This window comes from Harpia harpyja, chromosome 18 (assembly GCF_026419915.1).
Source record: "Harpia harpyja isolate bHarHar1 chromosome 18, bHarHar1 primary haplotype, whole genome shotgun sequence".
NCBI classification, from domain to species: Eukaryota; Metazoa; Chordata; class Aves; order Accipitriformes; family Accipitridae; genus Harpia; species Harpia harpyja.
The window spans coordinates 3,043,843-3,066,158 of record NC_068957.1 but is presented as its reverse complement, the minus strand read 5'-3'; the positions used below and the strand labels follow the sequence as shown (position 1 = coordinate 3,066,158).

General features: G+C 43.5%; 1 protein-coding gene across 3 annotated transcripts in view; it reads left to right on the top strand.

Annotated features, from left to right (window-relative positions):
* NEXMIF (neurite extension and migration factor) overlaps positions 1 to 22,316 on the top strand; it is a 173,737-nt gene that overhangs the window by 25,814 nt on the left and 125,607 nt on the right. The window contains exon 2 of one of the 3 annotated variants that reach the window (XM_052814025.1): positions 20,711 to 20,788. The exons of 1 other annotated variant lie outside the window; for it this stretch is intronic. The gene's annotated coding sequence lies outside the window, so the exon portion shown is untranslated. Of the gene's footprint in view, positions 1 to 20,694; positions 20,789 to 22,316 lie in introns of those variants that run through there. One more of the 3 variants, XM_052814028.1, reaches the window with a different exon arrangement.

The window sequence follows — 22,316 nt, the reverse complement described above, 5'->3', positions numbered from 1 at the left end:
AGCACAATATTTGTACCTATTAGCCTTTGAGTTTCTTTTTTAGCTCCCTCCCTATAAAGCAAGATGCAGCATTATTATTAAACTGTTCTCAGGGCTAAACACTGTGAATGTTATTCATGTCTGTGTTTATTAATAAAGAAGGAAGAGGGAGAAGGTTTAGCTTGTCTGGTTTGCTTGACTTGCATCAAGGATAACTTTGTAAGAGAGAGAGAGCTTTCAATAAGTATTTGAAATTGCGTAATGAAAAGGTTCTGGAAATAATTATAAAAATCAAACTGAAATCACTTTGAGAATTGTTGAGGGGTTTATTTTTTTACATTTAAATTGGCAACGAAGTGTAATGAAGACAGTCAGAAATAACCCCTGACGCCCACGCAGGGTATATATAGAGATTGTATTTACTCTGCTGTGCAAGCATCTACTGCAAGATGGCACATTAAAATGTGAACAAAACAGCACATCCACGCTCCTGGATGCCGCAGTGCTGTTACAATCTGATAAACAGTTCGAGTGTGGAGTGCATGCTGTGTGCATGTATTATCTCTCCGTTACATTCTGCGTTCTGGCATTTAGCGTCCACTATCTTTGTCTCCATGAAACGCTGCAGCCGCTCAGGACCGCAGTTCAGTGTGGGGGGGATATTCTCAGGCTGTCCTCCTTCCTCTTCGAGGGCAATTTTCCAAACGTTAGCCAAAACCAGCTGTTTTGTTCGGGAACGCTCTTAACTTCCAAACTTTCCATGTTTTGCACTTTATGTTGCCGTGTGTGACTCCATAGGTAATAGTTCAAAGGAACCCTTTTGTCACATTGATTTGCAGCTGGGGATGATGATGATGTTTAGGCTGCCATGGGTATCTGGCAGGGCATGGTATCTAAAATTAACGTAGCTCTTATAGGGCATTGGTTCACTCTTCAGCTGCAATATTCCAGTGGCACATTTTATTTTCTTTTAGGTTTAAGCTTTTTCTTTCCCACTACAAAATTGTTTCCAGTCCTTGTAGATATTTATATGACCTTCAGTGTGTAATATCTTAATTCATTTTGTACTGAATATGCAGCATATTGAGACAGGAGCTTTAGAGACTCATCTCAGAGAATGTTAACTCTAAAAATGAAATGCATCAAATTTGGGAAGAAAAGCCCAATTGTAAGTAACCAACCTCTTCTACCCTCCCACCCCCCCCCAAACCCCCAGCTCTTACACCTCAAAAAATGTCATATTGCCTATATTTGTATGTGATAATTTAGCATGAAAAGCATTTTAAGCGCCCTGGAATGAACGTTTTGACATTCAAGTGGATGTTTGCTTTCACATTTTCCATATTTCTGTTTACCTCTGCGAGAAATGCATTACAGAATTTTTGTATCTGAAGTTATCAAAAAATGTTTTAAATGCTGGTAATTAATTCTCAGCTAATGATTTCAGCATGGGTTATTCTGGCTGAGAATTACAGGCAGAGGTTGAATTTGGAGTTGGAGTTTATTATGTTCCTGTCCTCCTTCCCTTTCCCCCTCCCCATTACTTTCTGAATGTTGGAGAAGAGCTGGTAGAAGGATATGGCGTTTGTTTTGTTTGGCTGGTTTTGGTTTGGTTTTGGGTGCTATGGTGGGGTTGGTTTGGGGTGGGTTTTTTTGGTTTGGGTTTTGGGTTTGGGGGTTTTTTGGGTTTGGTTGGGTTTTGGGTTTTTTTTTTTTTGGACAATGAAAAATCAGCTTTCTGATCAGCAAAAATGCGCCATTTATCTACTGTGCATGTGGTTTTTAGGATGCAGTCCTGTGCCCTCCCATTTCATGTGTTCTCACTCTAATTAAAAGGAGTGTTCCTTAAAAATGTAGGTATGGTAAAGAGGAAGAAAAAAAATGTGTGGCTAGTTGTTGGCAGCAGCTACTGTTTGCAAAGGGATGTCATCACCTTCAAAATTTGTTGTTTGTAAGAACGCTTTTTTACCTCCCAGTGTTGCGAGTAGCATTTAAAATAAGCAATACTGAGAAAAGATCATCAGAGTTCCTGTATTTTTCCAGGCTATTTTTGTGAAGATACCGATACAAGTACATTCAAAGAGTTTTTTCTATTTTGTATAGATTTTTCACATAGCTGCAGTAGAGAACAAAGGTTTCATATTGGAAAAAAGTATTATTTGTAAAGTCTTAGGGGGAAACTGGGACAGACAAGGTATGTAAATTAAGTTCTAACTCCTGTAAATTGTAATAGATTTTAAAAGGTGATTGGCCTTTTATTTTATAATCTTATCCAGATACTGTCCTGCAATATAAACAATAAAATTAAATTGTTATATTCTGTATGTGTTTTTCATTGATTAATGAATCCCTGACGTGGAAACTCTCGAAGAGATAAGTTCACAATAGCTTAGATGTAGACTGCGATGCCATGATGTGTTATTTACTAATTCTAGTTTGTGCTTTTGTTCTCTCTTTTTTTTTTTTTTCCTCCAGGGTATTTTTGTCTGCATTTATTAGTGCAATAGTGAAATCAATGCAGTAGTGAGTTTTCCCTTGCAGAAGAATACAGTGGGCAAGAAGTAATGTTAAGCCTACCGCATACCTAGAAACTTACTTTGTAGCTGTAAAATAAGTAACTTTTTGGTGACAGTCATGTTCCACAGAGTGGTGCGGGGACTCTGTCCCATCTCAGTGCTGCAGTACGCATGGGTAGAGTTACGTGCTCGCGAGGGATAGCTAAGGTAAGGAAATCCGAGGGATGGCCAGGCATTGTATCTGTAGCAAGTGAAGGTTTGCAACAATAGAGGTTTCTAGGTTTACCTTCGCTTAGGAATGTAATAAAAGTGCATCTGCCTTGCCTTTGCTGGCATCTAATCTGGGGTTGGTTGCAACATGCTAGGCACCACTTGGGGAGGGGAGAACAAACCAGAACAAAAAATCGCCAGTGGTATTTAGGTCCAGTCTTGCATCCTCTGAGAGCGCCGCAGTCTTTCACACGGACTGAAGTGTTGTGACTGCCTGTTCCCAGTCGTTCCTCAAAGTTTTTACAGCTCTATTACTCTGCCCCACCGTGAGATGGAGAAACTGAGACCAGGGGAGGTGACACTGAGGACGATGCAGCTCTGGCAGTGGGGTGCCGGGGTGGGGGGCAAAGTCTGGGGAGAGCCCTGGGTCCCCCCACCCGGCCCAGCTCACCTCTGCCTTCGCTCCTGATGGGGCTTGGGTAAAGCTGGGGCAGGTGCCCGGAGGCTGCTGCGGTGGGGTGAGGTTTGCTGGATTTACACCAGCTTTGTCCGTTGGACTCCATCGCTTTAGAGAAAGTGAGGAAATTCGGCAGCCAAGGTGGATTTCCATCCGCGGCTCCCCTCTGTTGTTGCAAGCGTTTGCAGAACATATGGTATGTAAGAATCACCCGTTTCTCCGTGAGATCCCAGCAAATTCTCAGCATATCAGGGTGAGATACTTTTAGAGCGTCTCTTAACTCTTTAATCGCTGAATTTCCATCCTGGAGCATTGCATGGAAACATATGGTTCACCCCCCACCCGGTGTTGTGGTTGTTTTTTTATGTTGCAGGGTTTTTTTCCTGTTTTGTTTTCTCTGTGTGTGGTTGGGGTTTTTTGTTTGGATTTTTTGTTGTGGGTTGTTTTTGTGGTTTTTTTTTTTTTTCCTAGAGCAAGACAGAGGAAAAATACTTGATACCACCTCTAATTATTGGTCGTGTGGCCTTTTGGGAATGACATTATTTTATCTTTGCTAAGCTTTTGCCCACATTTTGAATGACAAGCCTCTCAAATGATGAATTAAGTGCAGACCAGACTCTGACCTTTCTGCATGCATTGGAGGATTTTTTTACCCCATCACTAGTGCTACCTGTCTGATTTTGAGCAGTATTTTACTCGCTCACCTCTACCTTCCTTGTACCTCTCAAAACAATGTTTCATTTCTGTTTTTTTTATTCTTGGAGACATTGCACTGAGCATAAATATTTCATGTTATATTTGCATGTCTTCCTTACCACTGGACTGCTATACTTAATAAATAAAAAGACAGAAAAATAGTTGCTACAGTTGCTTGTTACACAGAACTCAAATTTTAATGACTGATGTAAATACAGGTATTTTCAAGTTTAAATCTGTTTAAAAAAAAAACATCACCAAGGTAGTGTTGATTACATGAAAATGGTGAAATTAAAGCGTGTTCTTAAGAGCATAAAATGGCATATAATCTGCACAATAAATAGGGTTTTTTTAAATGTTCCTGTGCCTTGAAAATAGTCAGGAGACATGTTTATGAACACTTGGATTGTTTTTTGTTTGAAGTCACTTCCTAAAGTGTCTCCCACCCTACAAAGACATATGAGATCAGTGATCAACAACTGCAAAACATAATCTCATTTCTGTTTTTACAGAAGCATTAAAACCTTTGTATTATTAACACTTTCATTTGTTTTGGAAAGTAAAGTAGATCCCAAAGTAGATCCAGGGCTTTGGTTTTTCGATGCCACGATTCAGGTTAGAACAGACCTCCAAAACAAGGATAAGCAACTTTGCTGTATTTCCATATGATTACAATGAGTGTCGTTGAGTATCTTGTTGATGGTACATCTATCACAGCAATTAAATGCTATGGTTTAATTTCATTTTTTGACCTTCCTGCCAAAAAATGTCTTGGTCTAATTTTCAAATATTTGATAACTTCTTGTTGTCTTTTCTAAGTTTTGTTTATTTCTGCAAATGTGCTTTACTCTTTGTTATTCCAAAATAATATTTAAATATTTCAGAACTGTTGGAACCTGTGGGATTTTTCACATCTAAACCTGTGGCAGGTGCATCAAGCTAAACATACTGCTGGTACACACAGGTCCAGACCTTTTCATTGGAAACGGGATGGTGTTGGCCTTTGCCAATGGTGATTTTCGCCCTTTTCTGGTGGTTAGAGAACAGGCAGTAGTGCAGCAGGGTGCTCAGGAGCTATTCTTTTCCAGATTGCTGGTTTGACAGGGCTTTTTGAATAAGGCTATGGTGTTTATGTTAACGCAACATATATAAAAATAGTTCTTCTTGCATCCCATTAGTGGTGGTGGTTTGGTGGTGGGGTTTGGTTTTTTTTTTTTTTTTGAACTACTGAAGAAAAAGATAATGCTGCCAACTGTCGTGGAGACGAGCTAGGTAGATAGTTAGTATATTTGTAATGTTCTTTTCCCTCCCCCGGCCTTCCTTTCAAAAGAGCTTTAGCATCGCTGGAGTCTGCAGCTCATTCTTAAGGATAAATTTACCCGAGACTGAAGTGCAGTTCCCTCTGAGGTGAATCAAAGCGGTTGTTACAGCTCAGTTCAGCACTGAGGCTGAAGAGCGTAACCTCGGGTTGAAATTATGGGAAGCGCTGCAGACGTGGATGGGGCGATGCGCGTGCAGGACGGGACTCGGCCAGGTCACCCAAGCGTGGCAGGGTGTGTAAGGGGTCTGCTCCGCCATCCTCGTGTAATTCCACTTCAAAACTCTCCCCTTGGCAGACCCACCTCTGCCAGGTTTGTGGCCCTTGACACAGCATCGCCAACTGAATTTTGTCAGGCGTGGGAAATGAAAGCTAACTAAATAACTGAAAATTGCCATAACAAATAACTCCAGAGCACCTTGCTAATACTTCTGAGGCTGCATGAAGTAGTACTTTTTAAAAGCCTGTTTTGTGGTTTTGATACAATCGTGGTTTGATGGAGGCACTTCACACTGTAACCTTCCTGCGGGTGATGGCTGCCCTGCAGACGGCGGCTGCGGCCGGAGGACCTGCGGTTCGGGCAGGTCGAATGCCGACGGTGCCTGAGCGTGCCCACCCTTCCTCCCTTACGCTGCTCCCGGTGTCAGCGTCGGTATTCAAGTGATAATCTTGCCTCATTTTCACTGACTAATAATGGTGATTAACCTTTTCAATTTTGACATTATAGATAATAAATCAAGCGTATCGGTATTGCATCTGCAATGGTAAAAGTTCTTAAAGGATAACAAAACAGGTTAAAAATAGAGCATGGGCAGTATCCGCTGCCCATCTTGTAAATCAGCGCTAATTACTGTGCAGTTGGGAAAATTTTAGAATGTGCACTTCCTTGCACTGCGTGCAAGCCCGGAGTCCATATGCAGAAACAAGAAGTGATTTTGGTAATCTGTTTATAGTGTCGGACCTCTTTCTATTTCCAGATTCTCTTCCCCCCTGCTTTCAGTTTTTCAAAGGAACAAGTCCTCCGAGGATGAGAGCTCCTACAGGGTAAGGCAGCGAGGGTGGCAGTGGTAAAGAGAAGAGAAATCCAGTCTCGTCTCCTCTCCTCCATTGCTGTGCCAGATGGGACTTCCAGACCGGCACATGGTGGCTTTCTATTCCTGTCACTGTTTGGGGATGACGATGCAGCGCCTCTCCCGCAGGACACGCGAGTCTCCGTTTGCACGGTCGTTCCTCTGTATCCGAGAGCAAAGGGCTAATGTGCGCAGTTTCTGCTGTTCCTGAAATGTAGATTTGTGAAGATCATCAGCTGGAATCGTGGTTTGTTAAGCATTTTGCTTTCTGGCATCGCCACCGGATCACAGATAGAAATGTGTAGCCATCAAAAGTGGCAGCTAGGAAAACAAGTTGTCACTGCCAGGCTGGATGCAGGCATCTCGCGGTCCCTTTGTGTGCTCTCCTGCTTCCCATCACATCCTTGCTCCTCCCCGAGAACTTGCCCAGACAGTAACATGCCGGCTGCTCAACGTGCGACAGGTATCGTTTGCTTAGGTTTAATTTGCCATGGTGCATCAGAGTGCTGGTAGTCACATGATAGCTGGAGACCTAACTGTGGGTTCGTTCTTGGAGATATTGTTAATTAAATTTTTTATGAAGGAGCTGAGGCACACCAGCAGTGATCTCCTTTCAAGCAGAAATGTAGCAGGCAGTTCCCAAAGAGACCTCATCTGCTCTCTTCTCTATGAAAATCAATTAGTGTTATGAATGTGTGATAGCTTCTTAAAAAAATCTGTCATGATGGAGAAGTCTTTACACCTTAGAATAGTAAAGGGAAGGATGTCTCTCTTGCTCCTCCTCCCTTCCCTTCTCCCTCCCCTGCTCTGGCTGCTGAGCATGGCTGTGGGTGTCCACTTGAACTTTCTTTTTGTTCAGTGTCTTCAAGGTTTTTTTGAAATTTTTTTTTTTAAAGAAAAAACAAGCACAGAGTTGTTCTGCTTGATAAGGACAATTTGCAAATTAAGAAATCCGTGCTTTGATACCTATTACTTCATCAGCATCCTCAGGTATGGGATTGCTGGGGCAAATTCTTGTTTTGTGTTTACTAAGTAGCAGTTTTTATTTAGCGAGTGACCCAAGGTACGTGCCGTAGATGTGGCATTATCATTGATTTTGTAATGGGGCAGCCATTTGTGCTTCTACTTAAATGCTTTTTTAATTTTCTCTCTCTCTCTGCAGTGTAAACACTGTCTCATTGTTGACTGTGTGTTTGTTTTTTGAACTTCCTATCCAAGCTTAAATGCTGATTTTATTTCTTCCCCGCACACCGTATTTCTGCCTAAGCAAAGCTACACACTAAAGAAGAAAAATATCATACTTATATGCTAAAATGCTTAATAGCTATGTAGCAGTTATAGACAAAAGATCATTTTCTCAGCATGACAGTGTTACTAGAGTAAATGACTTCAACCAATCGAAAAAGGTGATGTTTTCAGTATACATTTTTGCCTAAGCCTTTATTTTCCATTGTTGCCGATACAATATTTGACATCTAGAATATGCTTTCAGGAGATTTTTCTAAACAAAGTGTATTAAAAAAGAAAATTAGGTATTAATCTGTGAAAATATAAAAGTTGCTTTTGAAACCACCTTCCCCAAAACATGCAAATTGGAGAGTAGCAATTTTCCTTTTTACCTGGGATACTGAAATTTTACCACCACTGTTCTACCTTCTTGTCACTCTTTTGTTCACTCTGTCACAGGAGTGACTTTCACCCATGCAAAATGTATGATTGCACAGGCTTTGACCTTTAAAAAATGCACTGTTGTTTCCTTCCAATCAGTCCTTACGAAATTAGCACAGGTATTAGCTGCTTTGACTCTCCTTGTTCAGATCTTAAAAACAAGGCCATTATTGCTGAGGCAGGAGGGTAAACCCACCTTCTCCCTGCCTCCAAAAATAAATAGAGACATCCCAAATAAACCCCAAATATTCTGAGGCCTGCAGTTACCTTGCTGAGACCTCTTGTAGAAAGAGAGGAAGAAGGAAATTAGTTTCGAATTCATCATTTACACAGTTAATCCATCACAAGCATCCAGCCCACGGATCCGTGGAAGACTGTTGCTCTGGGGGTGGACAGCTTCCCAAACGGGAGACCGCGAGCCATGGACGTGCGGGCTCTGACAGCATCCTTGTCTCAACCGTTAGTGAAGTACCGAGGGCACTCTGGGTGCCTTGGGAATTCATGGTCCACACGGATTTGGAAGGAAAAAAAGGGGCGTTCTGGGATGCAGGCAGAAAGTGGGTGTTGCTTTGTTCTGGGGCAGCCAGGAGTGGTGATGGGGAGGAGGAAGCTGGGATCACCAGCTATCCCTCTTGCTCTTCTTATCTTCACTCCAGAGCTTTTCTTCTTTTCTTCTGCCTTGTACCTCATTTTCTTCATTTTTTCTTTCCTAGTTCTTTACCTTCCCAGCTATGGCCATCAATAAAATCATATGAATAGATAGTCATTTCTGGCCAGCTTACTGGTGGTGCTGCTTCGGTTTGCTAAACACCTTCTTCTCTCCTAATGTCTGTTTAGACTCCAAGCTATTTTGACAAGGACTGCAACCTACTTTTTGCATATAACTTTGCACTGTGGGGTCCTGCTACTGTTTGGTCTTTAGGCACTCCCACAGATAGGTGTATAGGAATTCCTGAAATTTAATCTAGTTCAGATTATTTTTGTTTTTTTTTTCTTTCTTCCCCCCCTGCCTTAGAGTGTTGGAGGTGCTTGAACAGTCTCAACACCTTGCTGCAGGTGATTGGGTTCCCAGAGAAGTATTCCTCAGCCTTTCCGTATAGCTTCTTATCTGCAAAAGAGGTAAATAATTCAGGCATAAGTTAAAGGAATATCATGAGGATAAATTGTTATTTGAAAAATGTTTCTGGAAGTGTTTTAGCTGCGTGGGATCTTCCTGTTTCCAAAACTTCGGAGTCAGGATGTATCCATTTTGTGGTTTATTTAGCAAACACTTTTAAGCATGCACTTACATGCTGCAGTGAGCCAGAGTCTAAGGAGGCAAGCTTGGGATGACTTGTGTTTTATCTCCAGGTGATGGACAAGATTTCTGCTTCCTTTGTGTTTTCTGCGGTTGAGAATGTGTCAGCTCTTAGTGTGAGAGGTGCCATCAGCGCTGCACCAGGCAGAAAAAAGCAAGTATAAGCAGCTGAATTTAAAGGGTGGAAGCTGGTTTCTAGAGGAAGCTTTTGTGGGAAGTAATAATTTTCTGTTCTTACAAAAATCCTTCCCCTCTGAATTTCATTCTGGAGCCCACCCTGGGCCTGGCAGTCTTCTGGGTTCAGCAAAGGCTTTCTGCTGTTTCATTGTTGGTGCATCAACCTCCCTGATGCTGCTAGCAAGGTGGCACTGCACCGCTCTGTATGTAGTTGCCGGTGGCAGTTTGAAGCATTTAAGATGCGACTTTGTACAGTGTACAAACCAAACTGGTGGAGGCGGATCTAATTTTCAATTCTGGCATAGTTTTTAAACATTTACATTGAAGTAGAGTATTAATGATCCAGCGGCTGTTCCACACCAGGTTATAACGCATTTCAAAGTCCTACAGGCTACTGAATTTTGTATGTGGGCAGGTTGAGTGGATTTTTAATCGAGCTCACAGGAAAAAAAGGAGAGCATGATATGGCTTTCAGAGGGTGACTTTATTCTGAGCTTTGTGTCCATGGAAAATAGAAACACTGTTAGCACCCTCATCTTTCTGGTGTTGTAGTAACTACAGGGTACGACTTATACCAAGCAGTAGGCAAAGAAAGGTGTTTGCAAAGCCTGGTGTGATATTTAGTTTTACCTCTTCCTGAGGTTTATCTTTAACTGTATTTATTTGTGTGTGGAGGAAATAGTCAAGTCAAAGTATGCAAGAAGTGTTTGTGCTCTGCAGGCTCCTCTGCAGCAGGAGTGCGTATATGGATATATTACTGAGTTCCTGTGGTTAGCTGCTTGGATGATGATAAAATATATCCTTTCCCTTATGCACAGTTGCATCATTTGAGATTGCTGGAGTTACTACTTGCCTGCAGGCTTTGAAATGATCTTAGGGAGCAGAAGGCAAGGACGGTCTTTTGGTGTGCTGTCAACAGCCCTTGCCCTGGAATTCATTTATCACTAGCTCGGACCTGTTGCATTTACCTTGTTCAGGAGATGTTGACATGGGACCTCTGTTGTTCAGTCTGTTACGCATCTTACTGATGCCAGGCACGTTTCAGTAGTTTAGTAATATAATGCTATCTGGTCGTCTTTATCCTTAAAAAACAAACAAAAGCCTTCTTACCCAAAAAGCCCTTCAACACCTACATTAAAAGAATATGTTTTGCAAAGAGGACCTCTCAGAAATCCTTCAGTTGTACAGTGTATATTGTAACAGTTTAAACAACCCGGTATTTTGTTGATTATGTGTGTCCCTTCTGTTTGGATAGCATTCGGTAAACAGTTAGGTGTTTACACCTAGCCACTGAGCTCATCATGAATAATCCAGACCATCATGTAAACGATCCAGATCCTCCTTGTATTTCTGTCTACTCACTGCACGCCAGCCATCTTGTTTACAAAACTCAGGTATTTCAGTAACATGAGTGTAAATCCAAATCTGCCCTGTGACACTGCCGACAGAACTTGTTACCGAATCAGGCAGAGATTGACAAGACTTTTCCCGTTTGTTTTGCATCACTTGCTGCTTCCCATCAAACCAGCAAGCTGAAGGAGGCAGGGGTCCTGCAGGAAAAGAAGTATGTGATCTCTTAAACACTGAATAGCAGTGTGTGTACACAGGGGACAGCACTGCATTGCACAAGTGGTCTCTGCTTAGATGCTGTCAGATGTGGAGTCTTTAAACTTGGACTTTTTTTTTTCATGGAATTCTTCAGGGTTTTAGAAAAGGGGGGAAAAAAACCTGCTATCTTGTGGAGCTCTGTGCTATACAGCAAAAAAAGATGCTGTGTTTTAATAAGAAGCTGCTCCCTTTCTTCTTTGCCTCATAGAGTATGCTCATCTCGTGTTGATTGAGCCATAACTCTCTTGGGCACCTTTGCAAATACAGTCTTGTTTCGCGGGAATTATTCTGTGCTTCCTCTCGTCCCCATCCGCTCACCACCTTCTACGTGATGTAGGCATAGGAAATGGTGCCTACCCCAGGGGCCGACCCGCTTGGGCCACAAACTACCTTGCAAGTACAAGGCACAATGTGTCTTCAGAGATACGATCCACATAGCGAGGAAGATATTCGTGTTCTGTTATTTTGCAAAATCTCGAAGGTAGGATGTGCTGTTTCATGTTTTGGAAAACCAAGGCTTCCCAGCGTAAAGGTGTTTACCGTGATTTCCGAGATGTAAACGTTCATGAGATAGCTGGCTTTTAAAATGAGCCTGGATCAAAATTTCAGGCTAATGAAACCTTTCCATCCCCCTCCCCACCCCAGGCACCGGGCTTCTTCCAGCCTCCAGAGGAGCTTGGCTGCTCTGGTCTCAGCGTGTCATGCATTCAGGGCACCTTAGGTGATGGGGGGAGCGATTTGGTGAATACTGCACTTGTAAATCCCGTTGCTAGTCCCTTGCCAAGGTTTGTGGATGCACAGGAGAACGGATTAGGGAATAAAAGAGCGCTGGTGAAAATAGCTGCGGCATGATGGAAGCCCCTCATTTTGCTGACACGCAGGATGCTTAAAAACAAAGGGTAGTCCCCCCAAGTTTCAAGCATCACCATGTAATCTTTTCACCGTTGAACTGAATTGCTCCCGTGGTCTCTAATGGGAGTTGTGTGGCTAACTCCCCTGCACTGGGCTTTGATGAACAAGCAGGGGTTAATATTAAAGCAGAGCATGCTGCTTTAGAAATGGGGAAAAGTAGATGCAAATTACTGTGAATGCTAATTGTTTCTATTTGAAAATTCTTGTAGTGTTTTTCTGAAAACACTTCCATTAAGTAAGCATTAGGTGGATAGCTGAACTGTTTGCAGAAAATCTCCTCGGTCATGTGCGGAGGGGCACAGTTGTGTAAGAAGATGAAAAATGCATATGAAGCCTTCTGGTCTATTATATACGCTTCTTTGGGAGCTTGTAGCTGTGTGTGTGTCACACAAGGAGAGGTTAGAGTAGACTTTAGGCATTTGTTTAAAAAGAGCAGAAGGAACAGCTTCCTAAAAAGATGGGGGGGATCCGAAATCCTGGTGTGGGGAGGTAGTGTTGGGGTGTCTGTTATTCTGGGGCAGGGTAGGGAAATAAGTCTCCTGTTTATATGAGACACGGGCAGGTATCCCTACCCGAAGCAGCCTTCCCAGCAGCTGCACTGCTGGTTTTGTAGGCATCACTGAGGCTTTTTTGTGCAACGAGGGCCTGGTTCCATCCTATTAAGTAAATGAGGGTCTCTTCGCTGATCGCAGCATACGAGGGTGCCGGCCCTAAGAAAAGAGCACAGCGCTGCGAGCTCTCGGGATCAGTCATCCAGGTAGGTAGGGTCAGCAGCGGTGAAAATAGCTCTGCTGGTCCCCGAATGCTGGGTTTTAATTGGATCAGAAGTTGGGTCCCATCAAATTAACTGGGAGCTGCCATAGCCTCTTCACGCTTCCGGGCCCCCTCTCTTCCCTCCTACGTGTGCTCAGGTGAATCCGGTAATTAGATTGAAAGGGAAGCGGGGTAGATGCTTCTGTGTCATGCTTCAAACCTTTCATCTGGATTGAGCCTTGGCAGCTGTGCTGAACATATGAAAGGTAAGAGGGCAGCTGGCAAGGTTTGCTGTGAAAGAGTGGGAGGAATAAAAACATGCCTGCCTTCCCTCTCTGCGCTCCACTGCTGCCTGCGAGGGCAGTGCCTGTGCATGCGTGTGCATGCGTGTGCATGCGTGTGTGCCTGTCTCTGCTCGCCTGCCAGCACGTGCAAATGCCCAGGGGTGCTTTTTCTGCCAAACGCCACATCCAGCGCTTACCGTGTTTAAGAGGCAAAGGCGAGTGATGCCGTGCTTTAAAATGCAGACTTCAGGAGAGCGTCAGGCAGCAGAGACGGTTCAAGGATCAGTTGCGCTTTGCTTTAATGCTCCTCTAATGCAACGGAGGTTGTTGCAGATCGCCGTTTCAGGGCTGTGCTGGCTTCCCGGTCCTGAGGCTCTAAATTGTGTTTCAGCTTTGGCCTTGTTCACACAAGCAAAGCTGGCAAAATGAAAGGGGGATTTGAATGCAACTGTGTGTTTGCCTTCAGCTACAGTGTGATTTAGTGGTGGGTTGGGTTTTTTTCCCTGCTGCTTGAATGTGGCCAGGGGAGAGAAGTTTCCCTCTGGAAGAGGGTGAGGGTGAACGGGAGCTTCAGCGCTAGCGCCTGACTTGTACCCCTGTGGTCGGCGGCTCGATGGGGATGGTGCAGTTCTTCGGCGTCTGTGGTTAAATTAGCTGCTGCCATACAGTTCGTAGGCTGGTTAGCTTAAACCATAAACAAATACTTTGTTTAAAGGAAGAATTTTGCAATCAATAACTTTTTCTTTGGTCCTCAGGTTCTTTAATCTCCCTGCCATAGTCTGAGATTAAATACATGAGAATTAGGTTTCAGGGACTGATGGTTTTGCTTGTATTTATCCTTTTGTTTGTGTTGACAGATAATCCCATTACTGCTCTTCTTAGTAGTTTATTGACTGTGATTGCTTTTATTACACATGTCTCACTTTAAAACTCCTAAGCCTATCTGAGCGCTTGATTATACCTTTGGTGCTGAACACCTACCCACCCTCCCAAGGAGTGGACAGAATGATGATGAATATTCTTGACTTTAATACTTTTAAAAACGAAAAAGACAAAAAAAAAAAAAAAAAGTCAAAACCCATGCAGTTATGTGGTTTCAGGAAAATACTTGCTTTGACTTCAGACGGTTTCAAATCTATTAAAAATTGACTACAAAATGGTCTGAGCTCCTGGCGGTGTGTCCATTTAGTGAACCGTGCCTTGTTCTGGGCATCCAGGGGTGTAACCCAGAGCATAAAATGGTGAAAAAGAGCTCTGGCCTGTTGGGTTGTGTCTCCTTACCTCTGCAAGGATGAATTTTGGACAAGTCATGTTAGCTCACTGTCTTAGCTTTGCAGTTTGTAAGATGGAGCTAATGATGCCATCCTCCCCGGTCCTACCGTGTGTCCGGACTGACAGATGAAAAGCACCAGCTGAGGAGCTGGACATTATTTTTATCAATGAGCTGTGCATGTGAATATGGCTCATGCCGAGTTCAGTAGATGCTGAGATCTCTTGATCTCTGGAAGCAGACCCTTTAACTGAGCAACCTTCACGTGGTTTTGGGATTTGACATCGTATTAGCCTGAGAAAATAGTAGATCGTATCGTGTGGAGAGGGGTGTATCTCCCAGGTAACTGAGCTGCTCCAGCTTTCCACTTCTGGTTCTTTCTCACCCTGCTCCTCCCTGCCGTTTTGCTCTCCTTGGTATGAATTGTGTGTCATCCCCAGTAAGGTTTTATTTTGGCCGTTGTGGTTTTAATTCTGTACATCGGAAATACACAAATCATGCTAATGCTTTGAATTATTCCTGCAAGGGGACTGGTCATGAAGAAAACCAGCTACTGCAGCTGAACCCAACCCCAGCAGCCCGTGGCTACCACCCTGCGGCGCAGCTTTGCTCCGGGCTGCGTAGCAGCGTGAATTACCCTGGGAAAGCCTTCACCCCTTGGAGCTGCCACCCGTCCTCCAGGGCAAGGAGACGGCTGTTCATCCATCCGTCCCTCCAGTGGGGTTGGGACCCAAATGCTCAGCTTTGGGTCCTTCAGCAGGACATGAGGCTGCACCAATTTTTTGCTCCACCGCAGAGGCTGGGGAGAGATGGTGGCTGTTCCTGCATGGCTGGCAAGCTGGATTTGGCTCGTGCAGCACTGATGGTAGGGAACCTCTGTAACGTCAGCATGAGTATATAAGTGTGCCCTGCGGGATTGCAGCAGGCACCTGCTTCTCAATTACATTAAATTAAAATGAGGAAAAAAATGTTTTCGGTGCAAGTTTGCAAATACAGGTCAGTGGAAGGTGAGTTACCGGCTCTATGGCTGAATCCTCACATGACTAAATATTGGTGACTATTGAAATGTGTTTCTGAAGAGTTTCCCCCCTTTCCCCCAGCAGGAAGCAAACTGGATGGTGTTTGTTTTGTGTGGATGTGCAGGCGATAAGTAGTGTGCCTATTCTTACAAGCCTTTCATATGCGTGATTTTGAGCTGTGATACTGTTGTATGCTGTGAGCCTATAAAAATGGAGCTTTAAACAGTATAAAAAATCCAGGATGTTGCCCTTAAATGAGTTGTAAAGCTTCCTAAGGTATAAAAGCCAAAAGGTGGTTTGTCTGCAGATGGGTCCATCGAGTGTGTGTCATCCCAGCTTTAATGCACCTCTTGTGGGAGGGGAATGCGTCCTGGACAAGCTTTCGCGGAGCTCATCCTGGCCAGGCATCTGCTCTGAGGCCACATGGCTGAGCCAGGTTGGGGCTGTCCTGGAGCACGGGCAGCCCAACCCCAGTGGGCAGAGGTGCCCACGGCACACGTATCTGTGTGGATCTTTATACTTCCCCAGTGTTTTTCCACCGTTTGAAACCGTAGAGGTGCTTGAAAGGATGGGGTAAGTTTGTGTGAAGTGTTCAAATGCTAAAAATCTTAATTTGGCTGGTGTAGTGGGAGAGCCATGTGGAAAGGTAGGCTGTGTTTCAGTTATCTTCTGCCCTTCTGGGACCTTTCAGAAACACAAACAAGAAAAACCTGAACTTTATGTTGGTAAAACACAAGTCAGTGGAGAAGCTGCTTGCTGTGCCGGAGTTTCACTCTGTGTTAACTGCGGTGAAGTTTCTTCCCTCTGGCTGGGGTTGGTTTTGTTCTGTCAAGCCAAGCTGGAACCATACAGAAGCTTAATTGCATCTTCTGTGAGTTTTTTTGCTCAAGATTAAACTTTATAATTAAGCATTTGAGGTGCCTTTACACACAAAATGGTGCAAAATTATCTTCCCCCTTCCAGCCTTCTGAAAGGTTAGAAGCAAATGGTTCAGAAGCAAACATCTTACTTTGGTTTTGACCCATGATGCTCTGGTGTGCTGCAAACAGATAGTCATATGCTTGTCCTCCATCAGCCTTTTTTTCTTCAAATTCCATCTTTAAATACTGGTTTTTATATTAATTCATAGCCGTTCAGAAATGTACTCCATCAGTTTAAACCAGCGAATTTTCTTTCTTCTTCTGTCTCCTTCATCTGATTGTTTTAAAGACATGAAGAGGAAAACTACATTTTTGCCTTAAAGTTATGTACCTGTTGTGGCTTCACCCAAAATCTAAGCTTACTGTGATTTAAAGAAATTAGCAAGTTTTTATAACTAGCCAATGCTTTTGACAGCTTTTTTTTGTATAAAGTTTTTTATTTTCCTGGATAGTCAGTAGGTTTTTTTTCCATTGTAAAGGGCTCTTATAAATATCAAGAGTCATGAAAACCCTTATACAATTTTTTATGGATTCAGGAAAAATAAAACCAGGGTTTTTACTTAAAAGGTAGTCTTGGGAAGTAGTTTTGGTTTTGTTTTTTTTATAGGAGCATTCTTAAAGTAGCCAGATTGAGACACCAAACCTTACTGAGATGCTCGCTGTTTTGCTGATCTAGCCTGAATTAGTCAAACCAGTGTGGCCTGCAGCCCCAAAATATACAAATGCATCAAAATCTGTGGTGCTGCAGTGGTGCGTTGCGTGAACTGTGATGGTGCCCAGAAGCCCTTCAGGACCGGCAGTGTCATGCCGTGGGCCGGTTCCTGCTCCAGCGGGCACTGGGCTCGGGATCTGAGACACGGGATAAGGAAAAGGAGAGAAGAAGAGACAAGGGAGTGGAGTTATTTAAATGGCTCTTGGATGACTTGGTTTTCAGCTAGGTTAAATTTTATTTAATTTTTTTTAACATAATAATTTTGCATTCCCTTGCTTTTCATCCCTTTGGATAATTTAATGTAAAGTTTCAGAGATTGGGTTTTCAGGAGGGTTTATAAGAAAGAGAAAGTGATGGCCACAGAGATTGTTGGCAAGAGATGTCACCTAAGGAAATAGAGCTATCACTTCATAACAGAAAGTAAGCGGCGTTTTGTATTGCATCTCTCAACAGAACATTTTTTGTTCTGTCATTGACACTGCTCCTGAGTTTTTCACAGAAATCTTTTTCATGAGTTTTTCTATACCACTTTTATTAAGCGTGAAGGGGATGGGATTTTTGTGGAAAGGCTGTGAGTGGACAGATGAAGATGGCGTTTTGGGGGGAATGGAGTGCATTGGGATAGATGGGGTGTGACAGGAGGTGATCTTTCTTCTTCCTGAAGAATAACATGTGCGTGTTACGGGATTGGGGTTTTTTGACACACAGAGGAACTTGTATAAATGGATTATCAATCTTGTCAAAAGGTGGCTTGTTAACCATTACCAGTATATTTATTTATCTACCACTGTATTTGTCTAGAGCTTACCTAACAAAAATGTGAAGTTTCAAACACAATTTGGAGTGATTGTTTGAGCAAGAAAAAAATCCTGTTCTTATGTTTCATCTTAGCCCCATTTGCAAGTCAGCTGTAGCACAACATTCCTCCATAAAGTAGAAAAAGCATTACTTTTATGATGTGCAGTAAGCTCTGCTTACCATACACACGATTATAATAAACCAGCAGAAATTGGTATCCTTGTGCAATCTCTGCCGATCTTTCTGTAATGCAGGGATCCCAGACTGGATCGGTGCTGTAGGACAGATGGGTGCTGACCGCCGGGGCGTCAGCTCGTGCTGGGGGTCCTGCTGGAGGAGAGCCCACGAGCTGTACTGCTTCTGTTTGCACCACTACGGCCAAGTCAAGAGGTCCTTCTGCATAGGAAGAAACATTTTGCTTTTGTGTTTTGGTTTGGTTTGGGTTTTTTTCCTGGATCTGGTGTTGAAAAGCTCGGCAAAGTTTTGCAGTGTAGAGCCTGCTCCTTCAGGTGAAGAAGGTGGATAAAGCATCGAGATAATGTCACCAGCTTGTTGAGCGGTGAAGTCTTTGGCAATCGGCATTTATCACGCTCCCTCATGCCTGTGTGCTGCCAGGCGGAGATCGTCAATTTTGTTATGCTCAGAGGCCACCTTACTTTCAGCCATGTGTTTAAGGGCCTGCTCATGACAGCTAAGCTCGTGAGTGCCACCTGGGGCCATGGTGGGCTCTGCTGGCCCGAGATTTGTTTGCAGCTCATGCCCCTTTGTCTGGTCCCGGGGCTACAGATGTGAGGGGACATGGCTGATCTGTTGGGCTTTACCACTAGCCAGTGTTTGAACAACCAAAACTGCTTAAACTGAGCCCCCCCAGCTGTGAGGTGGCTGGGGTGCCAGTTCTGCTCAGGTCGTTGTGAACATGTAATCTCAAAGAAACTCCATTTATTGTATCTGTGCTATGTGCAGCCCAGGATGGAGATAGCCAAGGTGGGTTGGCTGTCCAGCCGTCCTTGTATAGCCTTGAACCCAAGGCACGTATCTTTCCATGGCCTTGCTGTTGTACAGGGTAAGCATACCCTTTGCTAGCAGGCTTTGCGTGTCTGCTCGGGTCTCTGTTGACCAAGAATGACTTCGAACGTGCTAAATAGAGCCTCCAAAATGTACGTGTGGTCAGGGCTTTGCTCTTGGGAAGAGGCAGACCACTCCCCAGCCCCCACTGGAGGAGCCGGGGTGGCCGTCTCTGGCAGTCAAACCTCACGCTGCTTTGCAGTCGCGTAAGGTGGTTGAAGAGATGCCTTGGAGAAAGTCTCTGCTTTGGTAACTTTGGCCCAGCATGAGTATCTGAAGTCTGATGATTTGATGTTGGAATTGTTTGTGTTAAAAAGCTTGAAAACGCCAGTCTTTGGCCTGTCTCTGAGTGGGAGGGCACACATCTCAGTCTGTGTCTTGTGGCTCAGGAGCTGCAGCTGAAAAAGAAGAAAAAAGCATTTATGTGAATGGGAGGTGAGGACAGGGGAAGAAAGCTGTGTTATCCTTCAGACTTGCCGTATCTAAACAACCATAAACTCGCTCAGACATCAAAACCCCTTTCACCTCTCAGGAATATTATCAGGGGTTGGGGGGCTTAGGAAATCATGTAGTCAGTAACTCATTTAGATAAAAAAAAATAAAAAATGCCATCAATTAAAAAAATATAATTCTGATTTTTATTTTTCACCACTGTAACCATTAACTGCTACAGTCTCTTAAGGAGGTGAATGTCTCTACAGTGCCAGGTTCCCAGTGCCTTGCCAGGGTAACTAAGTTTTTCCTCTGTTCTAGAGGACATTCGCATGCGATGATGCTGAAGGGTGGCGGGGGGGAAGTGATTGTGACAGCACAAAAACTTGGCAGGGAGATTTGGGTCAAATGTAGGATCTGAAAAATTCTTCAAAAAAATTTTTGGTGGGACTTCAGTCGCGGGTGTCCCCTTTCCCTACACTTTTCCACAGCCCGTGGCGCTTTGTGTGCGGTGTGGGGTGATGCCCTGCGCTGTGCTTTGGCCACTTCAGGCCAGGCAGAAGTGCTCAGCTGGAAGGAATCGCTCTCCGGGTGCAGCGGCCGGCAGTCCCGCTGTCTCCAAAAGCCTTTCTCGTGGTGCCTGCCGCCGGGAGCATCCCCAGGAGGAAGCTTGCTCTGGGTGGGACCACGCAAGCCCCTCTGGGGCTGTCTGTGGCTGCAGTTCCCCAAATACCTGCAGCCGACCTGTGCCGCTGCTCCCCCTCCCCAAAGGACCGCATTTTAGCACAGATTTAATTCTCCAGTTCTGCGTTGTGCCTTGGCCTGTTTTCCACGTTTCTCATGTTTGACCAGTGTCACATGTTGCTGTGATGATTGTGCAGGTGCTGTAGAGACCACTTCCATGTCTGCTTGTTAGAAATGTTTTGGTTTTTTTTTTACTTTTTAATGCACTAATGCAGAAGGAACGTATTTTTATATTTTTAGTTGATCATATTGCATGTTGCTTCTTTTAAATTAGGCACACTGAACACAACCCTACTTTAAAATCGGAAGCAGCAGTCAGTTTTGCATAATTTTGAAATCCTCTGGACACAAGTCACTTCAAAAAAAACCCCACAACAAAACCACCAAAAACCCTACTATAAAAGTAAAATGGCAAATTGAGATACTAGACTACAAAAGTATTCTGAATAATTGGGGATTATCCTTTAATTTCTTGAATTGAGGAAGAACTAAATCTTTTCCCTTTTGTGCAAACTCTGTATTTCACCCATGATGATGATTGCTAGGACTGAGGATTAAATGCTGAGAATTTATTTTAAAAACTTTACTATGGTACCTGTGGCACGAGCGTACATGGCGCTGTACGAAATCCCAGAAATGCAGGTGGGAGCTGCTTTTGATGCTGGCTGGGAAGTCACAAGGAGGGCTTGGACTCCTTTGGCTGGGAGTTATCGTAAACTGGCCCTGGGAAATGCTGTGGAGTAGCAGGTTCTCAGAAACGAATTTAAACTTTTTTTTGTTTTTTTCCTTCTGAAATCTTGTGTAGCCCAGATGTATTATGCAAGCTCAAGACGGTTTCGAGAAGCAAAGAATGGCCTATTCGGTGAACAGCCATTGATGAAAAGTGAGGTTACTTTTAATTTCTTGTACCATAAGTATTTCGTGTATTTTTCGTCCTTAATGGCATTCTGGCTCGTTATAGGAATTAAGCGCTGTGAGTTAAAATAACAAATCTGCACTATGCTTTGCTGGGTTTTAAATCAAAATGGCATTCTTTTTTCGTGAGCCCATAATCCTTTCTTTTATACAGTTTGATGCTAGCCAGCTCTTGCTTCCTGAGGCAGAACCATTAGATATAAAAAATATAATTGCTCTCTATATGAGTGCTTCTTTGTAGCCCATCCCTTTCATGTTTTGAGGCTGCAGCACTTTTATTTCTTTAAAAATATTCTATTAAGTTCTTCTGAATTGTGTATCCCAGCCTTCACAGGTAAGAGGTCAGCACTTTGTTGGGATATAGCGGAGACATGGAGGTTCATGGTTAGGATTTGCTTTCTGGTGTGGGAGTTCAGCTGGAAATAGTGAAATCCAGAGACAGGCGAGTATAATTATCCCATCAATGCCAGTTGGGAGTTAATTAATCTATAGTTCCCCACCTGGCATCCAAAGGGGAAACTGTTTTGGGTGAGGGAGAGAATAGTAATGGCTTATCTTGCACTTGTTTGAGTTTGAGAGGTCTGGAATACACAGATGTTGAAATATATACGTCACATTTGTTAATGTACTGCAGGAGTGTTGCTTTGCCTCATTCCGCACCTAAATATGTGGAGGTGTCTTATTTGTATGGACAGGTGTTTTAAAACCTCAGGTTGTCTTTTTTTCTTGCTTCTTTTCATTCTGTATCTGTAATTAAAAGCACTGCAGAGACCTGCAAAGTACACCCCCCCGCCCATCCTTCTGTCCCCTGGGAATTGCGGTGTCACTGGATGAGGAGAGGCAGAAGACGGAAAGATGTAGGAAGTTCAGCTGACCTGTTCTGGAGACCAGCAATTGCTTCTCAATTTCTGAAGGTTAGAATTACAAAAGCCCAAATACATAGACATTTCCTTTAATAATACAAACCCGTTTTCTCTAGTCTGCCAGAATTCAGAGCGTCTGGTGGTTTCCATGGAGAAGTATATTTCTTACAAGGCCCAGCTATTTTTGCAGACTATTTTGTAATGTATTTGAACTTGCAGTCTTGTGCCATTTCTGTTCTCCTGCTCCCTGAGCAGTGCAGGGAAATACTGACAAATCCCTGTTAAGCTCTGGGGAAGGAGCAGGCCAAGGGCCTATATCATCGATGGTTTTGAGGGTCAAGACACAGGTTTTGTGCTGTCCCCCAGTTTTATCGTATTTTGAAGGAGAGTCCCATGCGAGTGGGAGAGGTGAGGCTTCTCCTGCTTTGCACCACCAAAAGAATGCCACTAAGACCTCATGAAGCATTGCTTTGGAAAAGGTAATTTTGCTGCTGCTGTAAAGTTGAATAGCTTGTTCTGAATTTTACCTGGACTGAGTTTAAGCTGTTTTTTAATTGACAGCTAGGCTTTCTCCAATTTTGTAAAAATATATAAAGTTTTGTCTAACAAACGCTATTTCTTCTTCCTTAATTG